This window comes from Macrobrachium nipponense, chromosome 15 (genome assembly GCF_015104395.2).
Source record: "Macrobrachium nipponense isolate FS-2020 chromosome 15, ASM1510439v2, whole genome shotgun sequence".
Lineage (NCBI taxonomy): Eukaryota > Metazoa > Arthropoda > Malacostraca > Decapoda > Palaemonidae > Macrobrachium > Macrobrachium nipponense.
In genome coordinates this window covers 13,821,705-13,849,204 of record NC_087208.1, presented here as the reverse complement: position 1 = coordinate 13,849,204, position 27,500 = coordinate 13,821,705, and positions in this window count along the sequence as shown.

Below are 27,500 nucleotides of genomic sequence, written 5' to 3'. Positions count from 1 at the left end.
TCTATTTATATTTTATTTACTTATTTAATAATTTAATTTATTTATTTATTCATTTGTATCTCTTTATTTATAAATACTTATTTTTCTTAAATTATTCACCTTTGTTTATTCAATCATTTATTTTTTATCTATTTGATTGTTTTTATTTATTCATTTATATATTTTTCATTTTTTTATTTACTTATTTAATTATTCATTTTTTTTATTTATTTATTTTACTTTATTATATATTTATTTCTTTTAAATATTTATACTTTATTTGAATTTATCTATTTATTTTCATTTATTTCTATTCAATTTATTTGTTTGATTGATTCATCTACTTTTATTTATTAATTTTATAAATAATATTAAAATTATTATTATATTTTTATAATAATATTTTTATTTATATATTTAATTTATTTATTATTTATTCATTATTTATTTTTATTTTGTATTTATCATATTATATATCATATATACATATATATATATATATATATATATATATATATATATATATATATATGTATATATATATATATATATATATATATATATATTATATATATATATATATAGTATATATATATATATGTATATATATATGTACATATATACAGATATATATATATATATATCTATATATATATATATATATATATATATCATATATATATATATATATATATATATATATATATATATATATATTATATATATATATATGAATGTATATATGTACATATATATATACATATATATATATATATATATATATATATATATATATATATGCTTGTTTTTTTGTATTTTTGTACTCATTTATTTTTATATATTTATTTTTATTTATTATTGTTAATTGTCTATTATTATATATTTAATTTCTTTTATTTTCTTATTCATTTATTTTTATTTGTTAATATATTTTATTATTTTTTATTTATTTATTATTTATTTTTATTCATTAATTCCATATATTTCTTTTCATTTTTTATATTTTCATTTAGTTACTAATTATTTTATAATCTTTTTTTTATTTATTGATTCTATTATATTTAATTTTTTGTTTTTTTCAAAAATCTTTTTTATCTTGTTTATTTATATATTAATTCTTTTAATTTATTTATTTTTTACTTAATTTGATTTATCTATTTATTTTTATTAAATTTATCTATTAATTTATTTGTTTTTGGTTTGATTTATCTATTATGATTTTATATTTATTTTTATTTATTTATTGTACATAATTAATTTTATTTATCTATTTATTTATTTGTTAATTTTTTCATTTATTTGTATTTATTTATTTATTTTTCATTAAAATATTTTTATTTATTTATTTATTTATTTATTTATTTATTTATTTATTTTTATTTCTTCTTGTTTTAGTTTATTTCTTATTTATATATATTTATTTTTATTTATTTACTTATTTACTTTTTTTATATGTTATTATTTGGTTTTTATTCATTTAATTAGCATTTATTCATTTATTTATTTTGTTAGGTGATTGTTTATTATTTTCAGTTATTTATTTATTTAATATTTATTTATTATTTCTTTATGATTAGTTTATTCATTTATTTCATTTATTTATTTTGAATTATTTTTATTTTTTATTTGGATTGGATTTCATATATTATTTTAATTATTTTTATTCTATTTATTATTCATATCTATGATTGATTTATTTAGTTATTTATTTATTACTTATTTATTTTATTTTATTTATTATTTATTTATATTTAATGATTAATTTATTATATTTTCTATTTATCAATAATGATTTTTATATATTTATCTATTTTTTTATACTATTTATTTTTTTTTTTGTTTTTTATTAATTTTTATTTTTTTATTTTTTTATTTATCTTTACTTTCATTCATTTTATATTTACTTTTATTCATTGTTTTATTATTATTATATTTATATTTATTTATATTTATTTTCTCATTTGTTATTTTTTGCTCTATTTATTTTTTATTCATTTATCTATTTATTTATATATTTTTTCACTAAATTATTTATATTTATTTTTATGTATATTATTCATTTTTTTATTTATTTATTTAATTAATTATTATTTTATTTGGTTATTTTTTTATTTATTTCTATTCATTATTTTTTATGTTTTTATTTTATTTTTTTTTATTTAGTTTATTTTGATTGATTGATTGACTGATTGATTGATTTTTTTATTTTTCATTTTTATTTATTTGTTTGTATTATTGTTTTTTATTTTTTTATTTATTATTCCTTTTAAAATATTTATATTTATTTTATTTTATTTTTTATTTTTCATAATTTATTTATTTACTTTCATTAATAATTTATTTTTATTTATTTATTTTCATTTATTTATATTTATTTATTGACTTTTATTGATTTTAACTGATTTATTTTTCTAATATATTTTCATTTATTTATTTTTTTATTATCTATTTTTATTTATTTCTTAATAATATTTTTCATTCATTTATTTAATTTTTATTTATCAATTATTTTTATTCATTGATTTATTTTCATTTTTTTGATTTTTTTTACTTTATTATTTCTATATCTTGTTTATTTATTTATTCATTTTTTATCTATTAATTTTTATTTTTCTTTATTTATTTATTTATTTAGTTTACTCTATTCATTTATTTATCTTTATTTATGTATTTATTATTTATTTCATTTATTTATTTTTTTTTATCTTTATTTACTCACGTATTATTTATTTATTTATTTTATTTATTTAATTAATTTATATATTTTTTCTATTTTTATTAATTAATTTAATTATTATTTTTAGTTTATTTATTCATCTATTTTGTTTGCATTCATTAATATTTATTTATTTATTTATTGTTTCTTTATCTTTTTTATTTATTTATCTATTATTTTTATTTATTCATTTTTTTTTTTTATTTTATTTCTTTTATTTATTCTTAATTTTTTAGTGTTATTTATTTTCGTTTATTAATTTTTTAAATTTTTTCTTTATTTACTTATATTTAGTAATTTTTTATATTTATATTTTTATTCTTTATTCATTTTTCATTTATTTATTTATATTTATCTCTTTATTTTCATTATTTCATTTATTTAATTTCATTCAGTTATTTTTATTATTCATTTATTTATCAAATTTCTATTTATTCTTTATATTTTTACTTATTTTTATCAATTTTTTTCTATTCATTTTTCATTCATTTATTTTTTTTTCATTGATTTATTTTTATTTATTTTTTATGTACTTATATTTTTTTACTTATTTAGTTTTATTTATTTATTTACCAACATATTTCTATTAATAATTATTAATTTATATCGATTTCTTTATTTATTATTATTTTGATTGCTTTATTTATTTTTTATTTTTTGATTTATTGATTTATTTATTTTTGATTGATTGATTTACTTATTTATCTATTTATTTGATTTTTATTTATTTATTTTATTTATTTATCTACTTATTTTTATTTATTTATGTATTTTTTATTCATTTATTTTTATTTCTATTAATATATTTATTTAAGTATTTTATTTATTTGCTATTTTTTATTTTTTTTCATTTTTAATTATTCATTTAGTATTTCTTATTATCTATTATTTATTTTTATTTTTTTATTTACTATTATGATATATTTATATATTTATCTATCTATTTTTTTCATTATTTTTATTCATTTATACTTACTCATTTTTATTTCTTTCCTTATTTACTGATATTTATTTGTTTATTATTTTTTTATTTATTTATTTGTTTATTTGTATTTATTATTCATTTATTTATCTATATATTTTGTTTGTTTTATTTATTTAATTTAATTGCTTTTATTTACTTATTTTTATTTATTTCTATTCATTTTTATTTCTTAATTTTTTTTATTTTCATATATGATTTTATTAATAACATGAAAAGTCAATAAAAATATTGAAATTTTCGCACATTACTTCGGTGTTTTTTTCTGTTTCAATTAATTATTATAAAAATTCTCTAAAACAGTTAAAAAATTGTAAGAGAAAAAGCTTTAAAAATATTTCATTTTAAATGCAATATCTTTGGGTTTATTGGCTCCTTTTTTTATGACTAGTTTTTGTTTAACAAAACATTTCAAAAATTGGCTGAAAATAGGACACTGAATTTAATACAAAAATAAATTTAATAAATAATTTAATCTGTACACAACCGATTTTTTTCCCAAAATTATTTAAACTAGCGCATAAAAGGAATGTAACAAAAACTGTAAACAAATATATAGATTTTTCACAATATTTTTGACCGTTTTTTTTTTACAGTTTTTGTTCGCTTGTTTTTGTTGAAAAAAATTGTAGAAAAATCGCCCATAAAAGACAAAAATCAATCATATAAAAGTTAAAATATAAATTTCAATTATGATGCAATATTCATGTTAGATTTGCTCTTGTTTTGAGTCCTAATTTCTGTTTCGAAACTCACTTTAAAAATTGCATAAATATTGGACAATGATTTTATTGATTGATTTACTTTTATTTAACTATTTTTATTGATTTATTTTTTATTTAATTTGTTTATCTTTTTTATTTATTTGTTTTTATTTATTCGTTTATTTATTTTCAGTTAATAATTTTCATTTATTTATTTATTTTATTTTTTGATTGATTCATTTATCTGTTTATTTATTTTGATTTATTTATTTAGTTTTATTTATTTATTTATTTATTTCTATTTATTATTTCTATCTTTTTATCTATATATATCTATTTATTTATTTTATTTTATTTTTATATATTTATTTATTATTTTTAATTAGTTAATTTTATTGATCAAATTCATTTATTCATTTATTTAATAATTTCATTTATTTATATATATTTCTTTTTATTTATTTATCTATTTTGATTTAAATTTATTTATCTATTTATTTACTTTTATTGGATTATTTATTTGTTTTTATTTATTTAATTTATATTATTTTTATTTAACATATTTATTTTTTATTTACTTAATTACTTATTTTGATTTACTATTTAAATTTATTTATTTTTTATAGATTTTTTAATTAATTTTTATCTATTTATTTTTATATATTCATTTACTTTTATTATTATTTACTTATTTATTTTTATTTTATTCATACATTTTTTTTAATTATTCATTTTTATTTATTTATTTATATATTCCTGTTGGCTTATATATATTTATATATTTTTATTCATGTATTTAATTATTTCTATTTATTTAATTATTTATTTGTTTATTTTGATTATTTATTTTTCTTATTTATTGGTTTATTTATTTTCTTTTATTTATTTAATTTTATTCATCCATTTTTATCTATTTATTTTTTATTCATTTTGTTTATCTATTTATTTATTTATTTAATTATTTTTTATTTATCATTCATTTATTTTTATATATTTCTTTATTTATTTTTATTTATTTATTAATTCTTTATTTATCTTGATTTATTTATTTATTTATTTACTATATTTTCTTTTTATCTATTTAATTTACTTATTTATTTATTTATTTATTTATTTATTTATTTATTATTTATTTATTTATTTATTTATTTATTTATTTATTTATTTATTTTTATTATTAATTTATCTATTTATATCTATTTATGTATTTCTATATTTTTAATTATTAATTTAATTATATTTACTTAATGATTTATTTTTATTTATTTGTTTTCATTTATTTATTTTTATTCATTTACTTTTTTTATTTATTTATTTTTATTTGTATTATTATTTATTTTTATATAGTATTACTTATTTTGATTAGGTTATTTATTTTTTTTATTGATTTATTATTTGTTTTTTGATTTTTTTATTTATTTTTAAAGATTATATTTTTATTTATTTATTTTTTTATTGTTTTTCTTTTTATTTATCTAATTTCATTTATTTACCTATTTATTATTTATATTTTTTCATTAATTTATAAATTTATTTATTTATTTTTATTCATTTATTTACTTTTATCTTTTGATTACTAATTACTTATTTTTATTTACATATTTATTTATTTTGTTTGCTTTATTTTATTGATTTATTTATTTCGATTGATTGATTGATTTATTTATTTACTTATTTTTAGTTATTTATTTATTTTTTTATTTGTTGTTAATTTATTTCGATTTATTTATTTTCGTTTGTTTATTGACTTATTTATTTTTAGTGCTTATTCATTTTTTATTTATTTATATATTATAATTTTTATTTGTTTTTATTATTTTTTTTATTTATCTAATTTTTTTTTATTTTTAGTATTTTATTTATATTTATTTATTTATATTTCTCTTTATTCATTTATTTATTTTTTGTGTATTTATTCGTTTTTTTTTTTTATTTATTCATATTTCATTATTTTCATTTCTTTTAAATATTAATTTCATTGATTTACTATTATGTATATAATATATATATATATATTATATATCATATATATATATATATTTATATTTATTTAATTTATTTATTTATTTATTTTATTTCTTTATTTATTTATCCATTTCTTTATATTATCTGTTATTTATTTATATAGTTGTTTATTATTTATTTTTATTTCATTTATTTGTTTTATTTATTTATTTTATTTATTGTTTTTATTTAATATTTTATATTTTATATTAATATATTTATTTATATTTATTTATTTCTTTCATTAGGATTTGTTTTTATTCTTATTTAATTTAATTAATTTTTTATTTATCTTTGTTTCATTTTATTTATTATTACTATTTTTTTCATATATTTATTTATTTATATATTAATTTATCTTTTTATTATTTTCATTTATCTACTATTTTTTTTTTTATTTATTTTTTATTCAGTTGTTTATTCATTTAGTTTTTGTTTGTTTTTTTATTTATTTATTTTCTTATCTATTTATTTTTATTTAATTATTTATCTTTATTTATCTAATTTTATTTATTTGTAATTATTATTTTAATTTTTATTCATTATTATCTATTTATGTATTTATTTACTAATTATTTGTCTTACATTTTGATTTATTTATCAATGTTATTTTTTATTTATTTATATGTATTTATTTTTATTTTCTAATTTATTTATTTAGGTATTTTTTATTAAGTTATTTTTTATTTTCTATTTATTCATTAATTCATTTTTATTTATTTATTTTTTTTTTTTATTTTTATATTTTTATTTATTTATTTACATCTATTATTTATTTACTTAGTTTTTATTTATTTATTTATTATTTTTATTTAAATTTATTTTATTTTTTATTTATTTATTTTACTTCATTTTGATTGACTTATATATTTTTGATTTATTTTGTTTATTTATTTGTTTTGATTTATTTAATTATTTTTATTTATTCATTTATTTATTTATCTATTTTAGTTAGTTATTTTGATTTATTTATTTATTTATTTCTTATTTCTTTCTTCATTATCTATTTTATTTAATTATATATATATCTATGATATATATATATTTATTTTTTTATTTATTTATTTTATTAAATTTTTTATTTTTTATTTCTTTATTTACTTATTTTGATTTGACTTATATATTTTGATTTATTTATTTTTTTATTTATTTTTATTTATTTTTTTTATTTGTCTATTTATTTATTTATTTATTTATTGATTTATTTATTTACTTATTTATTTATTTATCTATTTATTTTAGTTAGTTATTTTTGATTTATTTATTTATTTGACTTATTTTTTCTATTTATCTATTTATTTAATTATTTATATAATATATTTTATTTATTATTTTATTTATTTATGTATTCTTATATATTCATTTATTTATTTGCATTGATTTATTTACTTTTTATTTATTTATCTATTTAATTATTTATCTTTATTTATTTATTTCTACATTCTTATTTATTGATCTCTTTCTATTTACTTATTTGTTTATTTTTATATATTCATTTTTGTTTCTTTGTTTTTATTCATTTACTTATATATTAATCTATTTATTTTATTTTTATTAAGTTTTGTATATTTATCTAAATATTTTTGATGATTTATTTATTTTTTATTGATGTTATTTTTTTACAGATTTTTTTTGTTTTTTATATATTGATTTTTGTTGATTGTTTTTAATAGTTTATTTTTTATTTTATTTATTTTATTTTCATTTATTTACTAATGTTTTTACTTTATTTATTCATATATTTTTATCTATTTACTTTTTTATTTATATTTGTTTATTCATTTATTTATTTTCATTTATTTATTTTCTTATTTTTATTTATTTATTTTTATTTATTTTTTTTTCTTCTATTTATCTATTTTATTTAATTATTATATATATATTTTATTTATTTATTTATTTTTATTTATTTATTTATTTATTTATGTATTCTTATATATTCTTTATTTATTTGCATTGATTTATTTACTTTTATTTATGTAGTTATTTAATTATTTATCTTTATTTATTTATTTGTCACTTCTTATTTATTGATCTCTTTCTATTTACTTATTTGTTTATTTTTATATATTCATTTTTGTTGTTTCTTTGTTTTTATTCATTTACTTCATATTTATTAATCTATTTATTTTATTTTTTTTTATTAAGTTTATATATTTATTTAAATATTTTGATTGATTTATTTATTTTTATTGATATTATTTTTTTACAGATTTTTTTGTTTTTATATTGATTTTTGTTTATTTGTTTTTAATAGTTTATTTTTATTTATTTATTTTTCATTTATTTACTAATGTGGTTTTTACTTTATTCATATATTTTTATCTATTTACTTTTTTATTTTATATTTGTTTATTCATTTATTTATTTTCATTTATTTATTTTCTTATTTTTATTTATTTATTTTATTTTTTTTTTTTTTTACTTATTTACTTATTAATTTACTTATTTTTAGTTAGTTATCTATTTTTTATTTATTTATTTACCTATTATTTTTATTTATTTTTTTATTCATTTTTTTTATTATTTATTTATTTACTTTTATTTGTTTATTTATTTCTATTTGTTTATTTATTTTTATTTGTGTATTTATTTTTTATTTATTTATCCACTTATATATGTTTACTTGTTTATAATTTATTTTTATTTATCTATTTATTTTTATTTATTTTTTTTATTTAATTATTTTTATATCTATCTATTTCATTTCATATATTTATGTATTTATTTTTATAAATTTTGTATTTCTTTTATTTATTTATTATTGTTATTTATTTCTTATTAACATTAGTTATTTATTTTTACTTATTTATTTTATTTGTTTTTATTTATTTATTTATTTATTTTTATTTATTTATTTATTTGAATTTTTATTTTTTATTTATATATTTATTTTAATTTTTTTTGTTACTTATATATTTTTGTACTTAAATTTGTTTTTATTTTCTATTTATTTAATTTTTATATAATTATTTTTTCAGTTATTTAATAATTTATTCTTATTTATTTATTTATTTATTTACTTTTATTTATTCATTTGTAATTTTATTGTTTATATTTATTTATTTATTTATTATTTACTTATCTATTATTTGATTTATTTATTAATTTTTTCATTTATCTATTAATTTTTATTTATTTAATTGATTTATTTATGTTTATTTGTTTATTTGTTTATTTGTTTATTTTATTTATTTATCTATTCATTTATTTTTTTATCTATTTATTTTGATTAATTGATTTATTTGTATTTATATCTGTTTATTTATTTTGATTGATTTATAAATTTTTATTTATTTATTTTTATTTATTTTTATTTTTTTTTTTATTAAGTTATTTATTCTAATTATTCATTAATTTTTATTTTTCATTTATTTATTTTTTTATATATTTTTATTTATTATTTATTTATATTTATTTATTTTTTATTTTTTTCTTTTATTTATTTTATTTATTTATTTTTTATTTATCTTTATTTATAAGTTTATTTTTTATATATTTATTACTTATTTCGATTGAATTATATATTTTGATTGATTGATTGATTTATTTGTTTTGATTGATTTATTTTTTTAATTTTATTTATTTATTTGCATACATCTATTTATATTTATTTATTATTCGCATACATCTATTTATATTTATTTATTTTTTATTTAATTTATTTATTTATTTAGTCATTTAGTTCTTTTGATTGATTTATTGATTGATTTATTTTCTTATTTCTTCTTTTTATATATTATTTATTTATTTATATATTTTATTTTTTATTTGTTTATATATTCATGTATTCTTATATATTCATTTATTTATTTTGATTGATCGATTTATTTTTATTTATGTATTTATTTCTCTATTTATTTTTATTCTTTTATTATTAATTATTATTTACTTATTTCTACATTCGTATCTATTCATCTCTTTTTATTTACTTATTTATTTATTGTTATATATTTATTTTTGTTTTCTTTATTTTTATTTATTTCCTTTCTTATTTATTTATTTATTTTTTTATTTTTATTTAGTCTTATATATTTATTTAATTATATGATAGATTGATTTAATTTTATTGATTTAATTATTTGTTTGTTTTATTGATTTACTTGTTTTTATATATTTATTTTTATTTTATTTTTTTTTTTATTTTCATTTTATTTACTTATTTTTTTATTATTCATATATTTTTATTTATTTACTTATTTATTCATTTTATTTATTTATTTATTTATTTATTTCTATTTATCTATTTATTTATTTTATTTTTTTATCTTTATTTATTATTTTTTATTTATCTTTATTTATTATTTATTTATTTTCATGTATTTATTTTGTTTATTTTTATTGCATGATTTATTTATTAATTTACTTTTTTTATCTATTTTTTACTTATTTATTTATTTATTTTATTGCTTAATTTATTTATTAATTGATATTTAGTTATTTATCTATTTTTTATTTATTTATTTTTTATAAATTTATTTAAATTTGTTTTTTATTTATTTTTATTTATTTATTCATTTATATATTTTTACTTGTTTATATATTTATTTATTTATTTCTATCATTTTTTATTTATTTATTTATCTATTGTTATTTATATATTTATTAAATTTTATTAATGTATTTTTTACTTATTTATTTATTCATTTTATTTTGGTTTACTTATTAATTTAATTTGTTTGTATTTTTATTTTTTGTTATTTATCTATTTTTATTTATTTATATATCCTCCTAATTTTTCTATCTATTTATTATTTAATTATTATTTATTTATTTTTATTTCTTTTACTTATTTATTTTTGTATTTATATTTTTTTTATTTATCTATATATTTATTTATTTATTTACTTTATTTATTTACTTTTATCATTTATCAATTTATTTATTTACTTTCATTTTTTTTATTTGAATTTTATTTATTTATTTTCATTTATATATTTATTTATTTATTTATATCATTTATTCAGTTATTTTTCCTTTTTGTTCAATTTCATGTATTTATTTTTTATTATTTATTCATTTATTTACTTATCAATTATTTTTTATTTATCTATTCATTTTACTTTTATTTATTTATATTTATTTATATTTATTTATTTTTTTTTCATTTATTTATTTTTCATTTAATTATTCATCTATATTTATTTATTTTTTATTTGTTTATTTTTAGTTATTGGTGTATTTTCATTAATTTTTTTTATTTATTTATTTTGATTGATTAATTTATTTTCTATTTAGTATCTGTTTATTATTTTGATTGATTAATAATTTTTATTTATTTATTTTTATTTAATTAATTATATTTCTTTATTTATATTTTTTATTTATTATTAATTTTTTATTTAATCATTTATTTCTTTATATTATTTTATTTATTTTTATTTATTTATTTTTATTTATTAATTTAATTTATTTAATATTTTTATTAAATTATTTTTAATTCATTCATTAATTTTTTATTTTTGTTTATTGATTTATTTATTACTTACTATTTATTTATTTATTGAAATCATTTTATTTATTTATTTTGATTTATTCATTTCTTATTGATTGATTTATTTTTATTTATAAATATTTTTTTTTATTTATTTACTCATTTCGATTTATTTATTTATTTTGATTTATTTAGTTTATTTATTTATTTATTTGTTGTTTTGATTGATTATTTATTTTTATTTATTTATTTTCATACATTTACTATTTATTTTTAAAATTAATTTAATCTTATTTATCTATTTTTTTTATTTATTAATTAGATTATTTGATTTATTTATTTATTTATTTTTATCTTTTTTATCTATTTTTTATTTCTTATTCGTCGTTTTTTTTATTTATTTATTTTTATTTATTCATTTATTAATTTATTTACCTATTATGCTTATTTTCATATTCACTTATACATTTTTATTTATTATTTCTATTTTTTAAATTATTTATATTTATTATACCATTTAATTATTTACTTATTTTATGTATGTATTTATTTATTCTTATGAATTTATTTATTTATCTATTTTATTCATTTTTATTTATTTTATTTTTATTTATTTATCGATTTTCATTTATATATTTTTTTATTTATTTATTTATATTTTTTTTATTACTTTTATTTACGTATTTTTCTTGATTTATTTTAATTTTTTTTTATTTTTACTTATAGATTTATTTATTTTATTTAATTCTTTATTTTGATTGATTGATTGATTTTTTATGTATTGGTTTATTTATTTGTTTTTATTCATTTATTTATTTTTATTTGTCTATTTTTGTTATTTATTTTTATTTATTTTCTTTATTTATTTATTTATTTATTTATATTTTATTTCATTCGTTTATTTTCACTTATTTCTTTATTTTTAGCTTATCTATTTATTTTTATTTATTATTGTTGTATATTTGTTTTTATCTATTTATTTATCTATTCATGAGTTATTATATATTCATTTATTATTATTTATTTATCTATTTGTTTATTTTTATTTATTTGTTTTATTTTTTATTTGATTGATTGATAATTTATTTATTATTATTTATTTATTTATTTAGTCATCTTATTTATCAATTTTTTATTTATTTATTCCTATTTATCTATTTATTAATTATGATTGATTGATTTATTTTTATTTATTTAATTATTAAACCAAGCAAAAACTTCTGTCAGTTTTCTTCTCAAGATTGAAAAAGAAACCCACAAAATAATTGTGTAACGTGTTTACTTATAAGTATTTACATTTAATTTTACTCCACACTCGAGTATTTTTAGAACCTATCTGTTGCCCATTTTCAAGAGATGTGTAGGTTGTCAGCATGGGTCAAGGCCCAGCAATCTTCTGGAACTTCTTCTCGTTGAGCTATCATTTATGTGATGGCTGTTCTAGTTTCCTTGAGAGTTGCTAATCCCCTCTTGTCGCTCTGATATCCTGAGCTGATAGTCAATGGGATTAACCCTTTTGGTAAGGGAGTGGTCACCAAAAGTTTGTTGGGCAGAAAACCTAATCTCCAGGTCAGCAGGACCAATCTTAGCTTCTTTTAATATCAAAGCTCGGCTTATGGGATCTTCTGAGGTAAAACCTTTGTTTCCTTGTATTACTTTAATCTCTCTGATGAGTGCTCCTTCTGCTACCATCCTGTGACTAATTTTATTGTTTTTGTATATAAGCCTACTGTTTTTAAAATCCATCCTATGGTCATTTTCCCAACAATACCTAGCTATAGCACTCCCCTGAGAGTTAAGCTGTACTGCCCTTCTGTGTTCTTGGATTCTAGTCCTTAGTCCCTTACCTGATTCCGCCACATATTTGTCACCACAATTGTTGCAATTGATTATGTATACCCCCGTTACATCATCTGTATTACTGTCTTCTCCTTCCAATTTAGATTTTATATACTTTGTTTTTTTTTTTTGGTATTATCAAAGGTATACACAAATTTACATTTACTTTCTTTCATTTTTAAAGTGATTTGTTTCATTTTAGTCATAAAAAGCAGGGCAACTATTTTCTTGTTTTCTTTATTCCATGTACTCTCTACATTTGCTCTGTAAAAAAATCTTTCTAGCTTTGTTGAGTGACCTTTTTCTGAACCATTCCAGGTATGCTAATACATCAAAGCTTTTATCGATGTAATTTATCTCTTGCTCTATCTTGCAAGGGTCACACGTTCTCATTGCCCTAAGAAATAAACCTGTTAGAACACCTATTTTTATATCATGACTGTGAAAAGAAAAGAAATGAATATGAGTTTGTGTGGGCTATCTATGCATTGAATTCATATCCTGTTTCTTTTCTTTCTATGAGTATGTCTAAAAAGGGCAGTTTACTATTGTTACATTTCTCTAAAGTGAACTGGATGTTGTTATCAAACTTATTGGTTTCGAAATATTCCATAGATATTAGCGAGTATAGGTGAAAATGAGGACCCCATAGCTACTCCATATTTCTGTTTGTAAACTTGTCCCTCAAACGTGAAATAAGTATCACTGACACATAATTTAATCAACTCAAGGAAGACGCCTATTTCGATGTGTGGATTGAAAATATCCCTATTATGTTTAGTCTGAAGGAATTCTAATACTTTATCTAAGGGGACATTGGTGAATAATGCTACTACATCAAAACTAACCATGTGTCCCTTTATTTTCTTTTTCTTAACTTTGTCTATGAAATCTACCGAATGTTTAATATGTGATTCTGAAAATATACCTAAGTATATTCCAAGTTCTCCAGCTAACCGTACAGCTAAGTTTTTGTTAGGAGATTTCCTACTGGAAACAATAGGGTGTAGTGGGCAGACCTCCTTGTGTATTTGGATTTGCCATATATATATATATATATATATATATATATATATATATATATATATATATATATATATATATATATATCTATGCATGGTCAGGTACTTTATTTATTTATTTATATGTATTCATTTATTTTTATATTCTACTTTTATTCATTTTATTTTATATATTAATTTTTCATTATTTGTTTATTTTTATTCAATTATTTCTATTTATTTTATTTTCTTTTATATATTTACCTTTATGTATATATTTTTTCTAGTTTATTTATTTTTCTATTATTTTTAGTTATTTATTTATTTTTTATTTACTTATTTCTATTGATTAATTAATTAATTAATTAATTTATTTATTTATTTATTTATTTATTTATTTATTTTATTTATTTATTTTCTTATTTATTTTCATGTATTTATTTTGATTTATTACTTTATTTTTACTCATTTATTTACTTTTATTTATTAATTTATTCATTTTTCACTTATTATTTTATTTATTTATTACTTTTTATTTTTATTTTTTTATTTATATATATTTAAATTTATTTATTATTTTATTTATTTTCATTCATTTTTCATTTAATTATTTTTATTGATTTTTTTTTTTTTTTTTTTTTTTTTTATTTTTTGTTGATTTATTTATTTATTTATTTATTCATTTATTCATTTTTATTTATTTATTATTTTATTTATTTATTTATTTATTTTTACTTATTTATTTGATTATTTATTTATTTATTACCTTTATTTATTAATTGGTTTATTTATCTTTATTTATTTATTTAGTTTATTTATTTATCTATTTATTGATTTTTATTTATCTATTTATTTATTTATTTTAATTTATTCATTTATTTATTTATTTATTTATGTATTTATTTTCAGTTATTTATTTATTTATTTATTTTCAGTTATTTATTTATTTATTTATTTTTATTCATTTATTTATTACTTTAATTGATATAATTTTTTAAATTTATTTGTTTATTTATTTATTTATTTTTTCTTATTTATTTACTTATTTTTATTTACTTATATATTTATTGATTTTTATTTACTTATTTATTAATTAATTAATTAATTAATTATGTTTATTTAATATTTTTTATTAGTATTAATTTTCCTTTATTTATCTAATTATATATATATATATATATATATATATATATATATATATATATATATATATATATATATATATATATATATATATATATATATATATATATATATATATATTTCTTTATTGATTTATTTCTATTGATTTATATATTTATATATTTATTTTTTGTTTATTCCTTATTCTTTTTTATTTTATTTATTTATTTGTTTTTTGTTTTTTTATATGTTACTTGTTCTTATTTATTTATTTATTTTATATTTATCTACTTTTATTTGATTTATTCATTTATATTATTTATATATTTTTTTAATTATTTATCTATTTTTTTTTATTTGCTTTTTATCTACCTATTTTTTTTTTGGTAATTATTATTTATTTTATTTTATCTAATTTTATTTATTTATGTTTATCTATTTATTTGGTTGTCTATTTTTTTATTTTATTTATTTATTTATTTTATTTTCTTATTTTTTTATTTATTTATTTTTTTCAATTCATATTATATTAACTCGTTTTTTTATTTGATTTATTGATATTTGTTCATTTGTTTATTCATTTTCATTTTACATTTTTATTAATTTTTTTATTTCTATTTATTTATATATATATTTTTTTTTACTTATTGATTTATTTTGATTGAATTATTTTATTTTTTTATTGGATTTATTTAATTATTTATTTATATTAATTATTTTTGTATTTTCATTTATCTATTTTTGTATTTTTTATTTTATTTGTGTAATTTTATTTATTTAATTATTTTACTCATTTATTTATTTATTTTATTTATTTTTCATTAATCACTTTATTTTTATTTTCCATTTATTTTTATTTATTTATTTATATATTTATTTTTATTTATTTGTTATTGATTTATTTTGAATTTTTCAATTACTATTTTTTATTTATTTTTTTTTATTCATTTATTTTTATTTATTTATTCAATTGTTTATTATAATTTATTTTTTTATTATTTTTTATTTTTATTTATATTATTAATTATTTTATTTTTTCCTTATTTATCAATATTTGATTTATTTGTATTTATTTATTTTTTATTCATTATTTTTATTTATTTATTTTTTTATTTGTTTAATTTATTTTTATTTACCTACTTTCATTTATTTATTTATTCATTTATTTATTTTCATTTATTTATTGATATCATTTATTTATTTATCTTTTTATTTATTTATTTATTTTTTATTTATTTATTTATTTATCTTATTTATTTATTTTTATTTATTTACTTATTCATTTGTTTTAACTTATTTATTTATTTATTTATTTTACTTTTAGTATTAATATATTTATTTATTTATTTATTTATTTATTTATTTATTTATTTATTATTTACTTATTTTATTTATACATATGTTTATTTTTTTTTTTTATTTATTTATTCATCTATTTCAATCTCTTCATATATTTTTTTATTTTTTATTTTTTTATTTATTTATTTATTTTGATTGAATTATTTATTTTGTACTTCGATTTATTTTATTATTTATTTATTTTTTATTGATTTATTTGTTTAATTATTCATTTATTTCTATCTCTCATATATTTTTTTTTATCTTTATTTTTTTATTTTTTTATTATTTTTTTATCATTTTTTTATTTATTACTTTTTTTATTTTACATATTATTTCTTTTGATTTATTTTCTTTTTCTCTTTACATATTTAACTATTTTATTTTATTTATTTTATCTTATTTATTTATTTTATTTTTTTATTTTGATTGATTGATTTTTTTAATTTATTTTCTATTTTATTTGTTTATTTATTTTTATATATTTATCTATTTATATATTTTTATTTGTTTATATATTTATTTGTATTTATTTTAAATATTTTTTATTTATTTATCCATTTTTTATTTATCTATTTTTAGTTTTATTTATTTCATATATTTATTTATTATTTATTTTTGCTTATTTATTTATTCATTTGTATTCACTATTTCCTTCTGTATTTTATTTATTTATTTATTTGAACTTATTTCTTTATTTATTTCTTTTTATTTATTTATGTATTCTTTAATTTATTTAATTTTTTATTTTTTATTTTTATTTTATTTATTTATTTTCTTTTATTTATTTTATTTCTATTTATTCATTTGTATTTATTCAATAAGATTTTTATTTATTTCTATTAATTTAGTTATTTTTATTTATTTATCCATGTTTATTTTTTATTTTTTTATTATTTTATATATACTCTTATTTATTCATTTATATATTTATTATTTTTTATTTTATGATTTATTTTAAATTATTTTTTATTCATTATTGTTATCTATTCTATTTTAATTATCTATTTGTTTTTATTTATTTAGTTTTATTTATTTTTATTATTTATTTATTTATTCATTTTTATTTATTTTTTTATTTATTTACACTTTCATTTATTTATTTAGTCTTATTTACTATTTATTTTTATTTATTTAGTCTTATTTACTTATTTATTTATTTATTTATTTATTTAGTTTATTTATTTATTTATTTATGTATTTATTTATTTATTTATTTTATTTACTTTACTTAGTCTTATTTATTTATTTATTCGTATTTATTTATTTACTTCTTTCTTTATTTTTTTTTTATTTTTATTAATTATTTATTTATCTATTTATTTTGCTTAATTTATTTATTTTTGCTTATCAATTATTTACTTGTTTTAATTTTTTTACTAATTTTTATTTATTTATTTTTATGTATTGGTTTATTAATTCTATTTATGTATTTATCTATTTTTATTTAATATTATTTATTTAGTATCATTTACTTCTATTTATTTATCTAATTAATTTCTTTTATTTATTTATTTATTTTTTATTTATATTTAATTTTATTTATTTATTTATTTATTATTATTTTAAATTTACTTATTTATTACTTATTTTCATTTAGTTTATTATTTTTATTTATTTATTTATTTGTATTTATTTTTATTTTTATTTTTCTTACTTATTATAAAAAATTTTATTTTACCTATTTTAATTTCTTTATTTGTAATCAGTTATTTATTTATTATCTTATTTTTTTTCTATTTATTTATAAATTTATATATTTATTTGGTTTATTTATTTATTTTTTTTATTTATTTATATATTTTTTGTTTTTATTCTTTTACTTATTTTCATTTGTTTGTTTATTTATTTATTTGTAATTATTTATTTATTTCATTTATTCATTTATCATTTACCTTCATTTTTTTATTTACTTATTTTTATTTACATGTGTTTCATTTTTTTTTTAATTGAATTTATTTATTTTATTTATTTCTATTTATTTATTAATTTATTTTTAATTATTTTTCATTTACTTATTTATTTATTTATTTTTATTTATTTATTCTTATATTATTTATTTATTAATTTTTTTATCTATCTAATTCGCTCTACCTCGGATTAATATATTTTCATATATTTTTAACCGCGGGGGAATTTATTAAGCGATAACAGAATTGGCGATCGACAGGCGCAAACCATCGACCTCTCAATTCCAGGACTGGCAGTGAAGCCGGAGACCACCCCGCCACCGCAAGATATAAGTATATGCCGCCTCCCACCTCATATACCTGCCGCGCACAGGTATTTTTTGTTTTGGAGATTGCATACAGCCCATCTCGTTCTCGGTTGCGTGGTAGTGCTTTTGCCCTCACGTAGTCATTATATAAGTCAAATGTCAGAAACCAATCTAAATCATGTAAAACATATATTAAGATAAGGATTTACTATTATAGGCCAAACACACGAAAACGACATAACACCTTGGAATCCATTATGATAAAAAAGATAGTTCCGTCCCTAAATACGTAATCCTCCTCTGTTCAATTGTTCATCGCCTAGAGTGCTTGTTAATATTTTCTAAAAATTCTCTCAGTCACTGCCCGTCCTTTGCGAGGATAAGGTACAGAATAGCCTTACTGTTTTAGTGTTATTTATTTTATTTATTATTTTTTTTTTTACACTCATATCATAATTTTTGTATGCTTTTCTGTAATTTTAAATATTTAATGTAACTGACTGTACTGTACATAATTTTATGTTTTTTCTGTTTTAAGAGATTCATAAATTTTTAAATGTTCTACATTCTGATGTTGATGTTCATTGAATTTTTAAATATTGCGTAGTTTTATGAATATGCAGTGCATAGTTTTAATGTTCGGTGTGTTTATCTTTAATTCTAGGAGCCTTGATGAATGCGACTATTTGGAGTCGTGAAACGTCGGCGAAACTAAATGTACCTGAGTACGATGCCTTTCCCTATGGTTCCCCTTGATGAGATGTACCTAGAGCTGGCAGCTCCGTCTTCTAAGGATATATATATATATATATATATATATATATATATATATATAATATATATTTATATATATATATATATACTATTATATATATATATATATATATATATATATAATATATATATATATATATATATATATATATATATATATATATATATATATATATATATATATATATATATATATATATATATATATATATATATATATATATATATATACTATATATATATATATATTATTACAAAAGAAAAAACCACCTCGGCTGGATATATCCTCATAGAACCACAACCCACGATATAGACCGCCATATTACCACTGGTGAATATAACCCCATAAAATACACCTCCTCATCAGAAAATATCAACCATAAACCGCCAAAATAACACTGTTAAATATAACTCCATAGAATACACCACCTCATCAGAAAACCGTAAAGCCGTAATGTACCAGTACCACCTCCAAGAACCATAATGCCACAAAGAACCACAATCAACATCCCATCGGCTCATAAAACCACAGATCACCACCATTAATCACCTACAAAAACCATCACAAAAATCATCAGCAAGAGTCATCACCACTGGAAATCCCCAAAATTATAATAACCAGAAAGCCCATAATATTTCCTCAACTCCACGGCATTTTCCCACATATTTCACCGAAATTTTTTTATTATTCCGTAAAGATTAATGTCTTAATTGTATCCTCTCCATGATAAGGTATAGGCAACAAATCAAATGTGCCTCGTGCATGGCAACCAAATAATGCTTCGAATGGATACATTTTAATAGAATCGTTGAACATAGTATTACTGTTATGTCTCACTGTATCTGTACATCTATCCCAATTTCTATCATTTCCTCCTATAGTCTTCCCGAGAGCTTCGAGCACTCCCCTGTTTGCCCGTTCACAGAACCCATTAGCTTCAGGTCTGTATGGAATAATTGTTACTTTCTGTATCCCCATAACTTCTGCCAGACACTCTGAAGTCCTGTTTACAAATTCTCTGCCATTATCGGTCAACAAAACTTCAGGCAAGCCATATCTGCGGATGACTCCATTGGAAAATGCTACAACCACCTCGTCGCTTGTTTTGTTCCTAAGTGGAAAGATTTCCGCTGCTCTTGTCAGTTCATCTATTACTATTAATAAATACTTGTGGCCATACCCTGATTCACAAAAATTCCCCAAGATATCCATGTGCATCCTCTTAAAAGGCCTACTTGGTATCGGATATGACCCTAATTTGCAAGAAGGTACCCTTGCCGGTTCGCAAGAAGTTACCATTGTAGGTTTGTAAGCGTTGGACACTACTCTTTCACAAAATTTTCCACATCGGTCTACATATTTTTCCAAATATACGGAATCACGATCTGTGTCGTGTCTCTTTTACTTTCACTTGTCCTCGATTTATTTTTAATTTTCCTGACCAACCGATTACCTTCTAATTCTAAATCTGAAAAAGGTAACTTATAACTTTTCCTGACTGATTCCCATTGTATAGATTCACTAGTGAATCTATACAATGGGACGCTTTTGCATCCCATTGTATAGATTCACTAGTGACCACCCAAACTTGAAATCCTTCCATATGACAAATCACTCCTACTAAGGGCATCCGCCACGATACTGTGCTTGCCCTCTATGTATTTAAGCTTTGCATCAAAATCTCTGATGGTTAGGAACCCTTGTGCTCTTTTGGGCGACAGACCAGGTTTATTAAAAAGATCCAATAATGAGCTGTGGGCTGTAAGAACTTCCACTCTATTCCCAATTAGAAACATTTTAAAATGAACCAAGCTTGCTACTATTGCAAAAGCGTCCTTATCTACGGTAGCCATTAACCTTTCATTGCTGCCCTTTGTCTTAAATTTCCTGCTATAATAACCTATTCGATGGATTTTTCCTTCAAATTTTTGCATTAGACAAACACCCTTACCCTCCTGACTGTCATCAGTCACTAGTGTGAAAGGTTCGCTGAAATCCGGAAATTTCAGAACTGGTGAATTAGTTAATGCGTCCTTAACTTTCTGAAAAGCTACTTGTTGCGGTTCTTCCCAGTAAAATTATATATCTTCCCGCAACACATCTGTTAAAGGAAAACCCTTTCACGAACCTCCTAAAGAACAACGCCGTCCCCAGGAATGACCTAATTTGCTTTTTTGTCTTAGGGACCGGAAAATCTTCAATTGCTATAACTTTATCGTCATTTACTCTAAATCCCTCTTTAGGTATGACATGACCTAAATATGCAATTTGCTTCAAGAAGGATCGCATCGCTAACTTAATTTTCAATCCTGCTAACCTAAGTCTCCTAAGAACTTCCTTAAGCACTTCCATGTCATGCTCGATCGAGTCTGTTACAATCAATGTCATCCATGTACACGAAAACGTTTTTGCCAAATAGCAACGTGCAAAACTGTGTTCATAGGACTACCTAACAAACAAATATTATCATACCATGTTTTTCGAAGTTTCAAGTAATGAATACCTTTCAAAGATATTAATATTAGTTTTCCTCTAATATCTGATTTCTAGAGAAATGGAACATATAGCTCATTTATTTATTTAACAGACCGTGATTATCAGTTTCCTCCATTTAAATGTGAGGTGACCTGCACGTTACAGTTGAAATCGCGAAAACATTGTATCCCTCCAGATGGAATCTCTGTACACTTGTACAGCTTGGTAAAGTATATCGGAAACAGTGGATGATGCTTGGAAATTCCAATTTGAAAGACGAAATTCCTACTGAATAGGTAACTCTGCCAGGGGGTAGTGTAAAACTCTCCTCAAAGTGTATTTATGTATGCAGAAAAATAGTAAAATATTTTAAGGCTTAAGTAGGTGGTATAATCATACTGGATGTTGATATTGACGATCGTTTCCAGTCAGATGCTTAAGAAATTTGGTAATGAATTCATAAAGAAATGACGAATCAGTCTTTTATCGTAAAACAATATGTAAAATTAATTCACAACCCACTATTCCTGACTCATTTAGAATCGAATTATTTTGTTAAATAATTTCGTTTTATTTGCCTCTTGAAACCTATTTCATAATTTTATTCTTTTTTTTTCAGAAAAATTGCTACATTTGTTTTGGCCCTACGCAAATCTACTTCATGTTATACACAGCGACTGTTAATGAAGTAGGCATGACATACTGCAAAGTCGGTATGACAGAACCCATACACCCTTTTAACTCGATCGTATTAAATTTGCTAAAATATGAGTATATACTCCAACACGAACTCCCGTGGGACGTCGATACTGCAAGACTATTCAATAATGTCAAAAGACTTCCCTGGTTCAAGTTAGTTTGATGGAAACCGAGTGTAGTGGTTAATGTTATATTGAATATGAAATAGAATATTCTGTCCTGCAAGAATAACATATGATTTCGAAGGTTATCAGTCACTATTGCTAATGTGATTCGAAATTACATTTTAGTAGTTAATGGAGTAATGAAATGGTAGTGGAATATTCGCTACGCTCCTAAATTACTCTGGTATAGAGATTTTATCGAATGAAATCAAGAACGTTCCTACTTCAAGACTTCAATCATTTCTGCTTAATTACAATTGCGGACAGGTATGGTTGCTTACGTAAGGAGATTGTCGCAATCAGCCTCTTAATTAAGGAAATCAAACTTGCTCAAGGCGCATAAATTAATGTCGGCGTTTCATCCACATTCGAAATCATAGATGAATACCTTGTAACCGTGCGCGTGCCTGAGAGTTCTTGGAAGCACACACACACATACACACACACACACACACACACACACACACACACACACACACACACACATATATATATATATATATATATATATATATATATATATATATATATTCTTACTTACGGATCTGGATGCTAAATTCATTTACAGAATTGTTTGGATTACATTCTGGTCCGAGAGTCACTTAAACACAGCCAAATCAGTAATGAGATGTAACAGTTAAGATTGCCCAGTATATCACATTTAAACAATAAGTAGGTCCCCAAGAAAGTTTTTGTAAATAAGTTACTTAAATTACTTTATTACCAATGGGATGACTGAGGGCTGGGATGCAAGCCAGCCCGGCAAACTAAGAGATGCAATTACAACAACAGTCAACACAACATGGGATATCTGGGGTTAGTAAGGCGTTACAGGGACCAATTACCTAATGGAATAGATGTTGACTGGTGTGCAAACCAGTAGGCCAATCGATAAGTAAATAAGCCTCATTACAGGTTATTTTCATAGCTTTCTAAATAATATTCAAAATAATTGTGAACAGTCAATGGCTTGCTTACAATAGACATCTGGAGCCGATGGCTGGTTGCAATAGAGGGAATACCTCCTCGAGGCAAGAATAGAAAAAAAGGCAGTGATTGCAGAACAATGAGGGGGCGAGACAGACGGCTCTCGAAATATATTATTCCAGGTAAAGTTAATACAAAAAAAAAGAACCATTTCAATAGCACAAATTTATCACTGTAAAGGGAGATTTTAACTATGTGATTTTGAAAGCAAAGGGTATTCTATCCCTAACTTAATTTATGCAAAGAACAATGAATCATTAATTTTATATGACACGGAACACAAAAGCATAGTAGCGGGACCAGAGGCGATTGACTTGGAGGGGAGAGAAAAGGAAATTGAAATTAAGAAGTCTTAGACTTAGGGAAAAGTATACTGTTACTCAGAAGTCAATTCATAGTTCAAGTCAATGTAGAGATAAATAGTAAACAGGTCTCTTTCCTGGAGAGACCGGCGCGCACGTCTGCGACGATTAAAGGCTAGCAGTGAACTGCTGTTTTTCCCACCTCTGCGAAGCATGGCTGATGCTGGAAGGGGCTTGTCTCCCTTTGGGGGTTTCTAAGACAAGTAAACAGCTAAAGGCAAGATTAGAGAACGTTATCTCTATAACAAGGGGCCTAAACGTTAACTATCGTTTGGATGTCCCACTCGTTTTGGCTAGAGGCATATATATATATATATATATATATATATATATATATATATATATATATAATATATATATATATATATATATATATATATATATATATATATATATATATATATATATATATATATATATATATATATATATATATATATATATATCTATAATAATATATGTATGTATTAAGCTGCCACCAACTCTATTACAGGCATCCTGTGGACAGGATAGGTAGACCAGGGTCTAGGGAGAGTTTGTGAGGTGGATTGTAGCAGAAGGTAACTCAGGTACCTCTAGCGAAAACGAGAGGGACATCCAAACGATAGTTAGCGTTTAGGCCCCTTGTTATAGAGTAACGTTCTCTAATCTTGCCTTTAGCTGTTTACTTGTCTTAGAAAGCTATTCTAGAGCACATGTTTTCCTAAAGGGGGACAAGCCCCTTCCAGCGTCAGCCATGCTTCACAGAGGTTGGAAAAACAGTAGTTCGCAGCTAGCCTTTAATCTTCACAGACATGCAGCCGGTCTCTCCAGGAAGGAGACGTGTTTACTTTTTACGGCAAATTTTGTAGAAGGGACTAAACTATTTAGCTTAATCAGAAAATCATGGAGATTTTCGTGAACTGGCCAAATACAGAAAATATCATCCACGTACCTAAACCATATAACTTTTTCTGGAAAAATTCTATGTGGAAATTGCTAAGGACAGGAGATAAGGGATTACCCATAGCCACGCCAAACTTTTGTACAAAAAAAATTCACCAATAAAACCAAATTTACTACCTTCTATACACAACTGTATAAGATTAGCGAGGTTTGTTATAGTTTAAGGAGTAACATAACTTTCTCATTCTTCCTCCAAAAAATCAAGCAAATCATCTACTGCCAATTTTGCAAAAAAAGAGACGATATCAAAATTAACTATATTAAAATCGACATTAAAATTTAAAGTATTCAATTTGTATACATAGTTGACATTGCTTTTTTTACATTTCCCACCAAAGGTGTAAGAATGTTTACAAGCCATTCAGATAAATTATACAAAACTGAGCCTACTGAACTAATGATTGGTCTATAAGGTTGATTTTGAGTGCCTTGACTAGACCATGTAAATAAGGTAGGGAGGAGCATTCAGGCGTAAACTCTTTAATTAAATGACCAAAGTCCTTTAGAATAGATTCAATTTGTTTACTTAAAATGAGAGTTCACTCTTTGTGTAGGACCAGACCTTAGTTTCGTATAAGTTTCACTATCATTTAATAATGACATTACTTTATTTACATAGTCACTTTTATTCATTATTACCACTGCATTAGACTTATTTGCCTTTGTTACTTGCAATATTCCGTCTTTTTCAAGGTTTTTATAGACCGGTAGAAATCTTCCAGTGACAATAGGGTAGACGGCTCTTTACCCGAGCGTCACTGTACGTCCTGAATTCTTAGTTCCCTGGTTCCCTAGGAGTCAACGAATTTCTTATCAGCTAAGAAATTCCCCGTCGATTAAATTATATGAAAATTTGTAGATTAATGCCTATATATATATATATATATATATATATATATATATATATATATATATATATATATATATATATATATATATATACACATATGGTGTCAGTGATGTTTTACTCCCGCAGTATTAATTCCCAGATACTAAGTTTATGTATCCCGAGTTAGGCTGAAATTGCTCAATTCCAATCACCATCAAAATATTTTCTGTTTTTCTGGGATGTTCCTAAGGGCTCTTTATGTCTGTAGCCCGCAGTTAATTGATGCTGAGGTTAAAACCATTTATGATATTGCCTTGAAAATTAAATTCCCAAGGGCTTTTGTAGAAGTAGCGTGGAAAAGAGCTGGGAAAACATTTAATTTGAGTCTATTAACAAACTAGAATTTAATAAGCATAATATTCTCAAAATAGGGTATGATGAAAGGCTTTTTGAAAGTCCTAGAATTTTAAAGCTTTCCAGCATAAATGTTGTTTTCAGTAATTTAAATGTCAAGAGTTTAGTAATAAGATATTCTCCTAAATATGTTTCTGGCTGCCTACATGAAATTCCATGTAAAACGTGTGATAAGACATATTACAGACAAACTGGAAAATCACTTTCACAATGAATCACTCAACACTAATATCCTATGACAAATGGCCAAATATCGAAAACATTATTTATACACATGAGAGATTTAGATCATCCTATTAACTGAAGTGAGACGAGTTCCTTAGTCCCGTGTAATGACACAGTTAAAAGGAATATCATTGAATCTTGTTTTATCAAGTTAAATAATGGAAGTGTTCTTAAGGTAAGTCTCGGTTTGTTTAGACTTGTTGCCTTATATTTACAAAAAGTTGTCAATAAATATATGCCACAAAATTAATATATTCAGTTTATACATGTATTTTTTTTTTCTTTTTG